The sequence below is a fragment of the Salvelinus fontinalis genome, chromosome 15 (genome assembly GCF_029448725.1).
Source record: "Salvelinus fontinalis isolate EN_2023a chromosome 15, ASM2944872v1, whole genome shotgun sequence".
Lineage (NCBI taxonomy): Eukaryota > Metazoa > Chordata > Actinopteri > Salmoniformes > Salmonidae > Salvelinus > Salvelinus fontinalis.
In genome coordinates this window covers 12372316-12386348 of record NC_074679.1, presented here as the reverse complement: position 1 = coordinate 12386348, position 14033 = coordinate 12372316, and positions in this window count along the sequence as shown.

The window sequence follows — 14033 nt, the reverse complement described above, 5'->3', positions numbered from 1 at the left end:
TGCGAGTTGGTAATGACACACAGCTTCACACTTTGGCCTTCTTCTCACTGTTTATTAAGTTTCGACAAAAGAGGGTGTTGGGTGGGCTTCAAGATACTGTGGTAAAGTTCCTAGTCACACATCAGTGTTATCACCTCAATGTATCACTATATCACTCAGAGGTTGGGCCAAGGCAATTATGGTTAGGACGACTAACTTCATCACCATTTATTGTAATTAATAATTTATAAAGAGCAATTACTAAATGGTTTCTGTTAGTGCAACTTGTTGATGGTGCTACTGCCATCTTGTTATTAACTATTTAAGAATACCCATTTGTGTACAGTGCTGCTAACCACACTATTATGGTCGGGGACATTTTTGAAAACATGCACAAACCTTTTCACAGTTTGAAAGATGTAGTATGCATTCATACTGAAATACTTTCTAGAAAGTGCAGCAAGTGCAAATCATTGGACACGTAGTCTCTTGCCACAACTACTGTGTCTAACCTATTAGTTTGAGGCAAGCCAGACTAAGACATGCATGTGGTTATGCTCTAGTCTAGCTAGAATCCTCTCAGAAGCAGATATATAAACATTACACTACATAAGATTACACTACATGGATCCGGAAGATGGAGTCTTCCTAAAACTTCAAACCTTCCCAGTTGGCTTTATAGCATTTTTGTATTTTATTTGACCAGTAGACCTGTATTTTTTTGGGAACTCAATCGGGTCTTAATGTTGAGAATTAGAAAAGTGGAATGCACAAGATGTCTCTTTTGGTGACACAGTGTGGAGAGGGATCTCAGGCATTAATATGCATTATGTATTAGTATGCATTATGTATTAGTATACATTATGTAGATATACTTATATATTAATTATTATATTTATTTATACTTATTTCAGCGTGTGTTTGTGGGTGCGGTTATACACTGCGTTAGAAAAGTATTCAGACTCCTTGATTTTGCCACATTTTTACATTACAGCCTTACTCTAAAATGGATTCAATTGTTTGTTATTTTATCTCATCGATCTACACACAATAACGCATAATGACAAAGCAATTACAGGTTTTAGGATTTTTTTTCAAATTCATAAAAACTAAAAAAAAATGAAATATTACATTTACATAAGTATTCAGAACCTATTCAGAAGCATTGAGTCTACTTGGGTATGACGCTACAAGCTCGGCACACCTGTATTTGAGGAGTTTCTCCCATTCTTCTCTGAAGATCCTCTCAAGCTCTGTTAGGTTGGATGGGGAGCGTCACTGCTCAGCTATTTTCAGATCTCTCCAGAGATGTTCAACTCGGGGCTCTGCCTGGGCCACTCAAGGACATTCAGAGACTTGTCCCAAAGCCACTCCTGCGTTGTGTTGGTTGTGTGCTTAGGGTTGTTGTGCTGTTGGAAAGTGAACCTTCACCCCAGTCTGAGGTCCTGAGCACTCTGGAGCAGGTTTTCATCAATAATCTCTCTGTACTTTGCTCCGTTAATCTTTCCCTCGATCCTGACTAGTCTCCCGGTCCCTGCCGCTTAAAAACATCCCCACAGCATGATGCTGCCACCACCATGCTTCACAGTAGGGATGGTGCCAGGTTTACTCTAAACGTGACATTTGACATTCAGGCCAAAGAATTCCATTTTTTGGGGGGGTTCTGTCTGGCTACTCGACCGTAGAGGCCTGAATGGTGGAGTGCAGCAGAGATGGTTAACCTTCTGGAAGGCTCTCCCATCTCCACAGTGTAACTCTGGAGCTCAATCAGAGTGACCATTTGGTTCTTGGTCACCTCCCTGACCAATGCCCTTCTCCCCCGATTGCTCAGTTTGGTTGGGTGGCCAGCTCTAGGAAGAGTCTTGGTGGTTCCAAACTTCTTCCATTTAAGAATGATGGAGGCCACTGTGTTCTTGGGGACCTGAAATGCTGCAATCCTGTTTCGGAGACGATTCCTTCGACCTCATGGCTTGGTTTTTGCTCTGACATGCACTGTCAACTGTGGGACCTTATATAGAAAGGTGTGTGCCTTTCCAAATCATGTCAAATCAATGTAATTTACCACAGGTGGACTCCAATCAAGTTGTAGAGACATCTCAAGGATGATCAATGGAAACCGGATGCACCTGAGCTCAATTTTGAGTCTCATAGCAAAGGGTCTGAATACTTATGTAAGGTATTTCTGTTTTTTATTCTTAGTACATTTTTTTACATTTTTCACTTTGTCATGGTGTGTAGATTGATGAGGGGAAAACAATTATTTAATCATTTTTAGAATAAGGCTGTAACGTAACAATGTGGAAAAAGTCAACGAGTCTGAATACTTACTAACGAACACACTGTACTTTCTATGTTTTTGTAAGTGAAACAATTTTACCCCCCCCAACTTGGTGTGAGCAATGGCTGAGTTATATCTCTGATTTAACAGTTATGTAACACACTTGTCCTGGATGTAAGAGAGAGAACAAAATTAAATGACTGGTAACATAACTTGCTATGCCCAACCCCCTATCCAAATCTATGTTTTGCTCCATGAATGAATCCAACAGTGTGTACACCGCCATGTTGTATTTTTCAAATCTTATCTGGTGTTTCAATCTGTAGCTAGCGAAAATAGTGTGGTGATTGGTCAAATTACAAGCCCTCGCATAATGTGGGGAATCGCGGAATCCCCGAGGAACTGATCCTTTTTTACATTCAGATTAGAATACACTGTATTTTTCAATCCATGTAGGGAAATTTTATTAGGCAAGACATAAAACAAACATACAATAACCATAGTTGCATATTCAATAATGATCGTCATTGGCTACACAAGGGATACATATGCTTTACTGTTTATTTGAGGAATATTCTGCCATATCTTAGCTTTACATTACATCCCTATCCAACTGTTTTAGAACTAGGAAGAATCACATTTTTTAATTTAACCTTTCACGAGTATCTACCCCGGGTCCGGGAGCACCCCCCCCCCCCCCCCACACTGAGTAGCATAGCCTAGCATAGCGTCACAATTAAATAGTAGCATCTAAATATCATTAAATCACAAGTCCAAGACACCTAATGAAAGATACAGATCTTGTGAATAAAGCCACCATTTCAGATTTTTAAAATGTTTTACAGGGAAGACAAAATATGTAAATCTATTAGCTAACCACGTTAGCAAAAGACACCACTTTTCTAACTCCATCAGTTTCTTACTCCATCAGGTGCTATCACCAATTCGGCTAAACTAAGATATTGATAGCCACTAACCAAGAAAAAACCTCATCAGATGACAGTCTGATAACATATTTATGGTATAGGATAGGTTTTGTTAGAAAAATGTGCATATTTCAGGTAGATATCATAGTTTACAATTGCACCCACCGTCACAAATGGACTAGAATAAATACATAGAGCAACGTGTTTACCTAATTACTAATCATCAAACATTTCGTAAAAATACACAGCATACACTAATCGAAAGACACAGATCCTGTGAATACAGACAATATTTCAGATTTTCTAAGTGTCTTACAGCGAAAACACAATAAATCGTTATATTAGCATACCACATATGCAAACGTTACCAGAGCATTGATTCTAGCCAAAGAGAGCGATAACGTAAACATCGACAAAATATATTAATTTTTTCACTAACCTTCTCAGAATTCTTCAGATGACACTCCTGTAACATCACATTACAACATACATATACAGTTTGTTCGAAAATGTGCATATTTAGCCACCAAAATCATGGTTAGACAATGACAAAAGTTGCCCAGCTGGTCAGACAATGTCGTGCGCCATATTAGACAGTGATCTAATCGTATACATAAATACTCATAAACGTGACTAAAAAATATAGGGTGGACAGCGATTGATAGACAATTTAATTCTTTATACAATCGCTGATTTACATTTTTTAAATTATCCTTACTTTTCAATACAGTTTGCGCCAAGCGAAGCTACGTCTAACAAGATGGCGTCATAAGCGATTAACATTTTTCGAAAGAAACACGATTTATCATAATAAATTGTTCCTACTTTGAGCTGTTCTTCCATCAGAATCTTGGGCAAAGAATCCTTTCTTGAGTCTAATCGTCTTTTGGTCGAAAGCTGTCCTCTTGCCATGTGGAAATGCCAACTGCGTTCGGCATGAACTGGAAACCTGCCCGGCGCTTCAAAGTGTCTCAGAAATAAATGTCCCAAAATGCGCACTAAACGGATATAAATTGCTATAAAACGGTTTAAATTAACTACCTTATGATGTTTTTAACTCCTATAACGAGTAAAAACATGACCTGAGAAATATTACTGGCTACACTAATGCTTGGAAAAAGAGCAGGTCGGTGTCCACCGCGCGCCCGACGCAGCTGGAAAAGAGTTCCTACCTACAGGTTTTTTTCATTTATAGTGGCTGTGATTGCGCAATCGATACCATTCAAATCGTCATCACGTAAAGGCATCCAGGGGAAGACGTAAGCAGTGTCCGTATCCTGATAGCGTTCACAGTGGCCTTTAAACTGACTCCAGATCAGGGGCCAAAATGTGTGAAATCTGACTCCATGTCAGGGAAATTGCTGTAGAATGAGTTCTGTTCCACTCAGAGACACAATTCCAACGCCTATAGAAACTAGAGAGTGTTTTCTATCCAATAATAGTAATAATATGCATATTGTACAAGCAAGAATTTAGTAGGAAGCCGTTTAATCTGTAATGCAATTATGCTAATGAGAAAACAGCACCCCCTGTAGTCGCAAGAAGTTTATTGAAGCATTACTGAAAGCATTATTTAAACTTTTCTGGTCTTGTTAATTTCTCTGAAAAACCCTTCTTGTTAATTAATACAATCAGCCTCAGAGGTGTTTGACTTATTGTCAGTATCACTGGAATGGCTTGCAACGAGGAATGTGGTGTGATTTCTTAATCAAACCCCTTAGAGTCAATGTCCGGAAAACAGCATTTTAAAGGTAGACTCAGTGAAATGACGCAGATGCATAAAGTTAACAGGATAGTGGGTCAATTTCCGCAGCAACTAAGAGCGTTGAATCGCGATGCTAAACTTCTCTTCTGATTTTGTTCCGTGGCTACCACGTTCTAAATAGTCTGTCCTCGGTTGCAATACTCACTACCGAGTTCCAAACTGCCTCAGGAAACAACGTCTGCACATAAACTGTTAGTAGGGAGCTTATTAAAATGGGTTTACATGGCCAGCAGCCGCACACAAGCCTAAGATCACCATGCACAATGCCGAATGTCGGCTGGAGTGGCGTATAGCTTGCAGCCATTGGACTGTGTAAACGCGTTCTCTGGAGTTAACCACAAACACTGATATAACATTTGTTTTGTCGCTGATGTTATCCTGAGCTTTCCAATATCTCAGATGAATTTCAGACACTTCAAAACATACTTACTTTTGATTTATTTTGTGTTATTAAATGAGTTTCTATAGCAGTAAGGGCAAATGGAATGCTTCATCAAATAATTGTAAAAAAATAGATACACTACTGTTCAAAAGTTTGGGGTCACTTAGAAAATGTCCTTGTTTTTGAAAGAAAAGCAAGTTTTTTTGTCCAGGAAAATAACATCAACTTGATCAGAAATACAGTGTAGAGATTGTTCATGTTGTAAATGACTATTGTAGCTGGAAATGGATGATATTTAATGGAATATCTACATAGGCGTACAGAGGCCCATTATCAGCAACCATCACTCCTGTGTTCCAATGGTACGTTGTGTTAGCTAATACAAGTTTATAATTTTAAAAGGCTAATTGATCATTATAAAACCATTTTGCAATTATGTTAGCACAGCTGAAAACTGTTGTGCTCATTAAAGAAGCAATAAAACTGGCCTTCTTTAAACTAGTTGAGTATCTGGAGCATCAGCATTTGTTGGTTCAATTGCAGGCTCAAAATGGCCAGAAACAAAGACCTTTCTTCTGAAACTCATCAGTCTATTCTTGTTCTGAGAAATGAAGGCTATTCCATGCAAGAAATTGCCAAGAAACTTAAGATCTCAGACAACACTGTGTACTACTCCCTTCACAGAACAGCGCAAACTGTCTCTAACCAGAATAGAAAGAGGAGTGGGAGGCCCCGGTTCACAACTGAGCAAGAGGACAAGTACATTAGAGTGTCTAGTTTGAGAAACAGGCGCCTCACAAGTCCTCAACTGACAGCTTCATTAAATAGTACCCACAAAAGAACAGTCTCAACGTCAACAGTGTATAAGGGCACGAGGCGAGACCCAAATGCAGACACAGGAGGCAGATGGTTGAGCTCCGATATTTATTATAACTAAAGGGGTAGGCAAAAAGCAGGTCGGGGACATGCGAGAGTTCATACCCAGGTCAGAGTCCAAACAGTACCAGGCGATAGGCAGGCTCGAGGTCAGGAGAGGCAAGGGTTCAGTGATCAGGTCCGAGTCTAAACAGTACAAGGGGATAGGCAGGCTCGAGGTCAGAACATGCAGAGTGGTCAGGCAGGCGGGTTCGGCGTCAGAACAGGCAAGGCTCAAAACCAGGAGGGCTAGGATAAAACCTAGACTGAGAAAAATAAGAGCTAGGAAAAATGGTGGTTGACTTGGCAAGACGAGACGAACTGGCACAGAGAGACAGGAAACACAGGGATAAATACACCGGGGATAATAAGCTAAACCTGGAGGGGGGTGGAGACAAGCACAAGAACAGGTGAAACAGATCAGGGCGTGACAGTAACTGGGCGCACACCTGGTTAACCGGGGTTTCGGCGGTGGAAGTCGGCGATGAGTGCTGGATCCAGGATGTCTCTAGCGAGAACCCAGCAACTCTCCTCCGGGCCATAACCCTCCCAGACAACTTGGTACTGGAAACCCCTGCCCCGTGGTCGAACACCCAGGAGGCGTTTCAACGTGTAGGCCCGATGGCCATCGATGACACGGGGAGGAGGGGTGGGCCTGGAGACAGAAGACAAAGGGCTGTGAGACACAGGCTTAATCCTAGACACATGGAAATTAGGGTGAATACGGAGGGTACGGGGTAACAAAAGATGGACAGCAGTCGAACTACGGTCTCTAGAGATGGGAAAGGGCAAATGAAACTGGGGGACAGTTTGCGGGACTCCACCGGAAGGAGCAAGTTCCGTGTGGAAAGCCATAGCCTCTGCCCAATGCAGTAGCGGGGAGCTGGAGTCCGGCGGTGGTCCGCTTGTCTACAATACCTGGAAGTGCCAGCCAAGCTCTTCTCCAGGTACGTCAACAGTGGTGGAAAAACATCTGGGCAGAGGGTACGTTGACCTCCTGCTCTTGTTCTGGGAAGAGCGGAAGTTGATACCGCATAGAACACTCAAAAGGGTAAAGTCCCGTGGCTGAACAGGGAAGGGTGTTCCGGGCATACTCAACCCAGACCAGTTGTCAGCTCCAGGGAGTGGGGTTGGTTGAGACCAGGCATCTTAGGGTGATTTCCAGGTCCTAGTTAGCTCGCTCCAACTGGCCAATGGATTGGGGATGGAATCCGGAGGACAGACTGGCAGGCAACCCAATAAAGGTGCAGAACTCCTTCCAGAACTGAGACAAGAACTGAGGACCCCGGTCGGAGACCATGTCTACCGGGAGTCCATGGATCCGGAAGATGTGCTGCACCACATGTCTCCTTGGCAGAGGGTAGTTTGGGGAGAGGGATGAAATGGGCGGCCTTGGAGAACCGATCCACTACCGTCAGTGTTGCCCTCAGACGGAGGGAGCCCAGTGAAAAAGTCCAGAGAGATATGGGATCAGGGACAATGAGGGACAGGTAGTGGCTGAAGGAGGCCAGAAGGAGCTTGCTGTGGAGTCTTGTTCTGAACACACACAGTGCATGCGGTGACGAAGGCAGAGACGTCACGAAAACAAAAACAAAAACAAAACAGAGACTGTTAAAAATAGGAGCTAGGAAAAATGCTTGTTGACTTGGCAAAACAAGACGAACTGGCACGGAGAGACAGGAAACACAGGGACAAATACACCAGGGATAATAAGCAACACCTGGAGGGGGGTTGAGAAAAGCAGAAGGACAGGTGAAACAGATCAAGGCGTGACACAGTGAAGAGGCGACTCCGGGATGCTGGCCTTCTAGGCAGTTCCTCTGTCCAGTGTCTGTGTTCTTTTCCCCATCTTAATCTTTTCTTTTTATTAGCCAGTCTGAGATATGTTTCTTTCTTTGCAACTCTGCCTGGAAGGCCAGCATCCCGGAGTCGCCTACTCACTGTTGATGTTGAGACTGGTGTTTTGCGGGTGCTATTTATTCCTTTTTTATTTCACCTTTATTTCACCAGGTAGGCTAGTTGAGAACAAGTTCTCATTTACAACTGCCAGTTGAGAAGTTGTGAGGTACACTCTAATGGTACTTGTCCTCTTGCTCAGTTGTGCACCGGGGCACACCTAGCTCCACTCCCTTTCCCCAGGCACTATCATTTGTTGACTTCTGTAACCGTAAAAGCCTTGGTTTCATGCATGTGAACATTAGAAGCCTTCTCCCTAAGTTTTTTTTTCACTGCTTTAGCACACTCTGACAACCCGGATGTCCTAGACATGTCTAAATTCTGGGTAAGGAAGGCCACCAAAAATCCTGAAATTTCCATCCCTAACTATAACATTTTCTGACAAGATAGAACTGCCAAAGGGTGAGGAGTTGCAATCTACTACAGAGATAGCCTGCAGAGTTCTGTCATACTATCCAGGTCTGTGCCCAAACAATTTGAGCTTCTACTTCTAAAAATCCACCTTTCTAGAATCAACTCTCTCACCGTTGCTGCTTGTTATTGACCACCTTCAGCCCCCAGCTGTGCCCTGGACACCATATGGAATTGATTGCCCCACATCTATATTCAGAGCTCGTACTGTTAGGTGACCTAAACTGGGACATGCTTAACACGCCGGTCGTCCTACAATCTAAGCTAGATGACCTCAATCTCACACAAATTATCATGGAACCTACCAGGTACAACCCCAAATCCATAAACACGGGCACCCTCATAGATATCATCCTGACCAACCTGCCCTCTAAATACACCTCTGCTGTCTTCAACCAGGATCTCAGCAATCACTGCCTCATTGCCTGCGTCCGTAATGGGTCTGCGGTCAAACGACCACCCCTCATCACTGTCAAACGCTCCCTAAAACACTTCAGCGAGCAGGCCTTTCTAATCGACCTGGCCCGGGTATCCTAGAAGGATATTGACCTCATTCCGTCAGTAGAGGATGCCTGGTTATTCTTTAAAAGTGCTTTCCTCACCATCTTATATAAACGTGACCCATTCAAAAAATGTAGAACCAGGAACAGACATAGCCCTTGGTTCACTCCAGACCTGACTGCCCTTGACCAGCACAAAAACGTCCTGTGGTGTACTGCATTAGCATCGAAATAAAGGAGTGGTTCAGGTATCAATCTCTGAGACATTCTTTTTCAGTCATTTCAAACTCCATTATTTGAATGATGCTGTGTCTGCATGTCTGTATTACAATTATACACTTCAACAGTGTTTACTACTCCTGCCCCTCGGACATCAATGATTAAACATTGTAACTATGCAATAGACTAGAAACATGATTGATTTGTAATTCATATGTACAGAAAAAAAACTATGCATATCTAAGTCTCTTCATCTGCATTAATCTGAGTATACAGGATAATATTTCAATGAGATACTTAATTTCAACCAGTGCAGAAAGTGAAAAGCTTTATTGAAAGAAGTTAATTATCCAGGTGTTAAAAATAGATAAATGCATTATAATTATGATAATTGTAATATTATAAATACAAGTTCAATCTGTACTTCAATGCACATATGGTGTCCATTATAAAACAAGGAAGGAAGACGAGGTGGGGAGAGAGGTGTAGAAGACAGAAAGGGAAAGAGGTAAGAACAGCGGCAGACAGAATATGATTCATAAATTACAGTGCTACCCTAATATTCTCTCAGTTCATCACAATTGTGGTGTCTCCTAACCAGCCTTGGGCCCCCAATTGGCCCAAAGGTTATCTTAAGAGCGGGGAGGTGGCGATGACGGGACTGGCTTCCTCTCTCATATCAAAACATACCTGCAGACGAGAGAGCATGATTAAGCCTTGTTTTTTTTATTCTAACATGGTCAGTCATCTTAAATCAGAAGGTGAAATGCAAAACTGACCTTTGATCATTCACTCGGGGACTACTACATCTCTGTCTGTATTTCAATGTAAAGCATCTCTTTAATAATACTTCCTGTTGACCTGACCAAGTGACATCTCACCTATGATCATGCTGTGCCCTCTGTGTCAGCCAGTTCAGAGGGGTTCACCAAAACAGCTGATATAACCTAGAGGATTTAGGTAGAAGGGGGAGAGGGATGAAGTGAAGAAGAGAGACTGTTATTGTGTGTGTGTGGTCTCATCTGGTGTCCACACTAAGCGGCTACAGAGTACTTTATGCTGAAAAACAGACACATGGGACAAACAATAGGAGATAATGTCAATAGAAGATACTGTATGTGACGCAGACACCTATCGGAATGTACCTGAAACATTTAAATATAAATAAGACAGGCAGAGATGGAGAAAAAGAACACAGAACAGTTTAATTACCTCTGGTTATGGACACTTTGCCAGCAATAAAGCTTCCACGGCCTGTTCCTCGGACAGTGAACATCTGGCAATATCTACATTTTCGACCCCTTGGTCAGCTTGCTCTCTGAAAGTAAAGAAAACAGCTTATTTTTTATAAAACAATAACTGAGATATGACCATTCAATCTAAAGCAGCAGATGTCTTTTTTAGGATAAGTCAATACAGCCCAGCGCTGCTTACCTGAGATGCCATCTTCGTAGGTGTCCGCTTTGACTTCCTTTGTGTCGGAAAAAAGTTGCTTTCAGGACAATTATTTTTGATTGAAAATAAAAAAGGTTTTGCTCTCGACAAAAAGACACAAATGTACCTCCATAGCATATGACAATTTGCCTGTGAATAACCACACCTTCATACAAACGTGCTACTGTATGCAGAATTATTGATGCACAACCGAAGATGCTGCCATATCCTGCCAGCACGCACACAAGCGAGGCACTCAGGAGCAGATTGATGACACGTGGAAGAGGGAAAGGAATGAGATGCGAACAGCAATTTGTTGCAAGTTGGGGAGGAGGGCTAATAGCTGAACAATAGACCATTCAACCTTTACTAAAGAATAGTCTAATAGCTGAGCTAGGTGTGAAAACCCCCCCTCCTATCACAGACCAGATTTGCCCTAACGACCAAGGGGTAGCTTGCTACTCAATGTAATAAAGTAATGACTTTTCAAATAAGTTACCTTACACATTATGCTACTGTGTAACAGAACTTAACCATAGACGTAAATATAACTAAAGACTGACTGAAGAAACTATTGTCCAACCTGATTTTCACTCTCACATTACATATTCAAATGTACTTACACAATACCGTGGGGAGGCAGGTAGCCTAGTGGTTAGAGCACTGGGCCAGTAACCGAAAGGTTGCTAGATTGAATCACTGAGCTGACAAGGTAAACATCTGTCTTTCTGCCCCTGAACAAGGCAGTGTTGTTCAGGGGGTGCACAATTCCTAGGCCGTCATTGTAAATAAGAATATGTTCTTAACTGACTTGCCTAGTTACAGTGGGGCAAAAAAGTATTTAGTCAGCCACCAATTGTGCAAGTTCTCCCACTTAAAAAGATGAGAGAGGCCTGTAATTTTCATCATATGTACACTTCAACTATGACAGACAAAATTAGAAGAAAAAAAACAGAAAATCACATTGTAGGATTTTTTATGAATTTATTTGCAAATTATGGTGGAAAATAAGTATTTGGTCACCTACAAACAAGCAAGATTTCTGACTCTCACAGACCTGTAACTTCTTCTTTAAGAGGCTCCCCTGTCCTCCGCTCGTTACCTGTATGAATGGCACCTGTTTGAACTTGTTATCAGTATAAAAGACACCCGTCCACAACCTCAAACAGTCACACTCCAAGCTCCACTATGGCCAAGACCAAAGAGCTGTCAAAGGAGAGAGTAAATAAATGTTACAATTGATTTTTCTTTTTTACTTTTTAGCATCCCGGTAGCGTCCCACCTGGCCAACATCCGGTGAAATGGCAGAGCGCCAATAATAAAATAACACTGAATACGTCACACCATATTTTAATTAAATAACAATTTGGGGCAGGGGGTGCTTATATTTGTATTGTGACACAAAAGTGTGTAATGTTTTATTTTTATTTTTTGCATATCCCAACTCCCCCTGAGACTGTGGGTGGAGTCATGGCCAGGATCACCATTGTACAGAGACCTTGATTCAATTAGGGTTAAGTGCCTTGCTCAAGGGCACAGCGACAGATTATTACTAAAAATGTACCATGTCTTTTTTGTCTGTTTGTGCTTTCCAAAGGCGCACCAGTTAAAGGGGACCTGCTGGGTGTGTAAGTGGGCACTGAAAAAAGTAAAACAATCCATCTCCACTTCCTCTAGTCAGGTAGCTACCATAGCATTACAATTGATAAGAGTGTCCATTCATGAAATTGCACTATTTACAATTTACGTTCCTTGGTGTCCACATCACCAATGAACTATCATGGTCCAAACACACCAAGACAGTTGTGAAGAGGGCACAACAAAACCTTTTCCTCCTCAGGAGACTGACCAGATTTGGCTTGGGTCCCCAGATCCTCAAAAGGTTCTACAGCTGCACCATCGAGAGCAACCTGACCGGTTGCATCACCGCCTGGTAAGGCAACTGCTCGGCATCTGACCGTAAGGCGATACAGAGGGTAGTGCAAACGGCCCAGTACATCACTGGGGCCAAGCTTCCTGCCATCCAGGACCTATATAATAGGAAGTGTCAGAGGAAAGCCCATAAAATTGTCAGAGCCTTCAGTCACCCAAGTTATAGACTGTTTTCTCTGCTACCGCACGGCAAACGGTACCGGAGCGCCAAGTTTAGGACCAAAAGGCTCCTCAACAGCTTCTACCCCCAAGCAGTAAGACTGCTGAACAATTCATAAAATCACCACCGGACAATTAACATTGACCCCCCCCTCACTTTTGTACACTGCTGCTACTCGTTGTTTGTTTGTTACCTATGCATAGTCTCTTCGCCCCCACCTACATGTACAGATTACCTCAACTAGCCTGTACCCCTGCACATAGCCTCGTTATTCTTATTGTGTTACTTTTTATTTTAGTATACTTGGTAAATATTTTCTTCTTCTTGAACTGCACTGTTGGTTAAGGGATCGTAAGTAAGCATTTCATGGTAAAGTCTACACTTGTTGTATTCTGCGTATGTGACAAATAAAGTTTGATTTGATTGGATATTTACTCATATACCACGGCTTTCAGCCAATCAGCATCCATGGCTCGAATGATCCGGTTTATAATAGTGTATGTGTCAGTCTTAAATTGCAGTACATTTTGTATCATGCACTAATGTAAACAATTTGCTATTTTAGTCCAAAATGTTGAAAATGTTTAATGTTTGTTTGAACTTTTTGTCCGGGCAAAAAATAAACCTCAATTGATAGTACAACTACAACTTCTTTGACACCTCTAACATTACTCTAGAAATGTATTAGAGCTTTTACTGATTAAATCCTGATAAAGTGTAAGGACTGGGTGTCGGAGTGCGAAGTCAGGCGCAGGAAAAACAGTGGATTCAATAACAATGTTCCTTTAATGAAACACGGAGAACTTCGGCCACCCCACTATACACTGGGTGCTCTGCGTAAACTGCCCCAGACACGGGGAACCCCACTATACACTGGGTGCTCTGCGTAAACTGCCCCAGACACGGGGAACCCCACTATACACTGGGTGCTCTGCGTAAACTGCCCCAGACACGGGGAACCCCACTATACACTGGGTGCTCTGCGTAAACTGCCCCAGACACGGGGAACCCCACTATACACTGGGTGCTCTGCGTAAACTGCCCCAGACACGGGGAACCACACTATACACTGGGTGCTCTGCGTAAACTGCCCCAGACACGGGGAACCCCACTATACACTGGGTGCTCTACGTAAACTGCCCCAGACACGGGGAACCCCACTATACACTGGGTGCT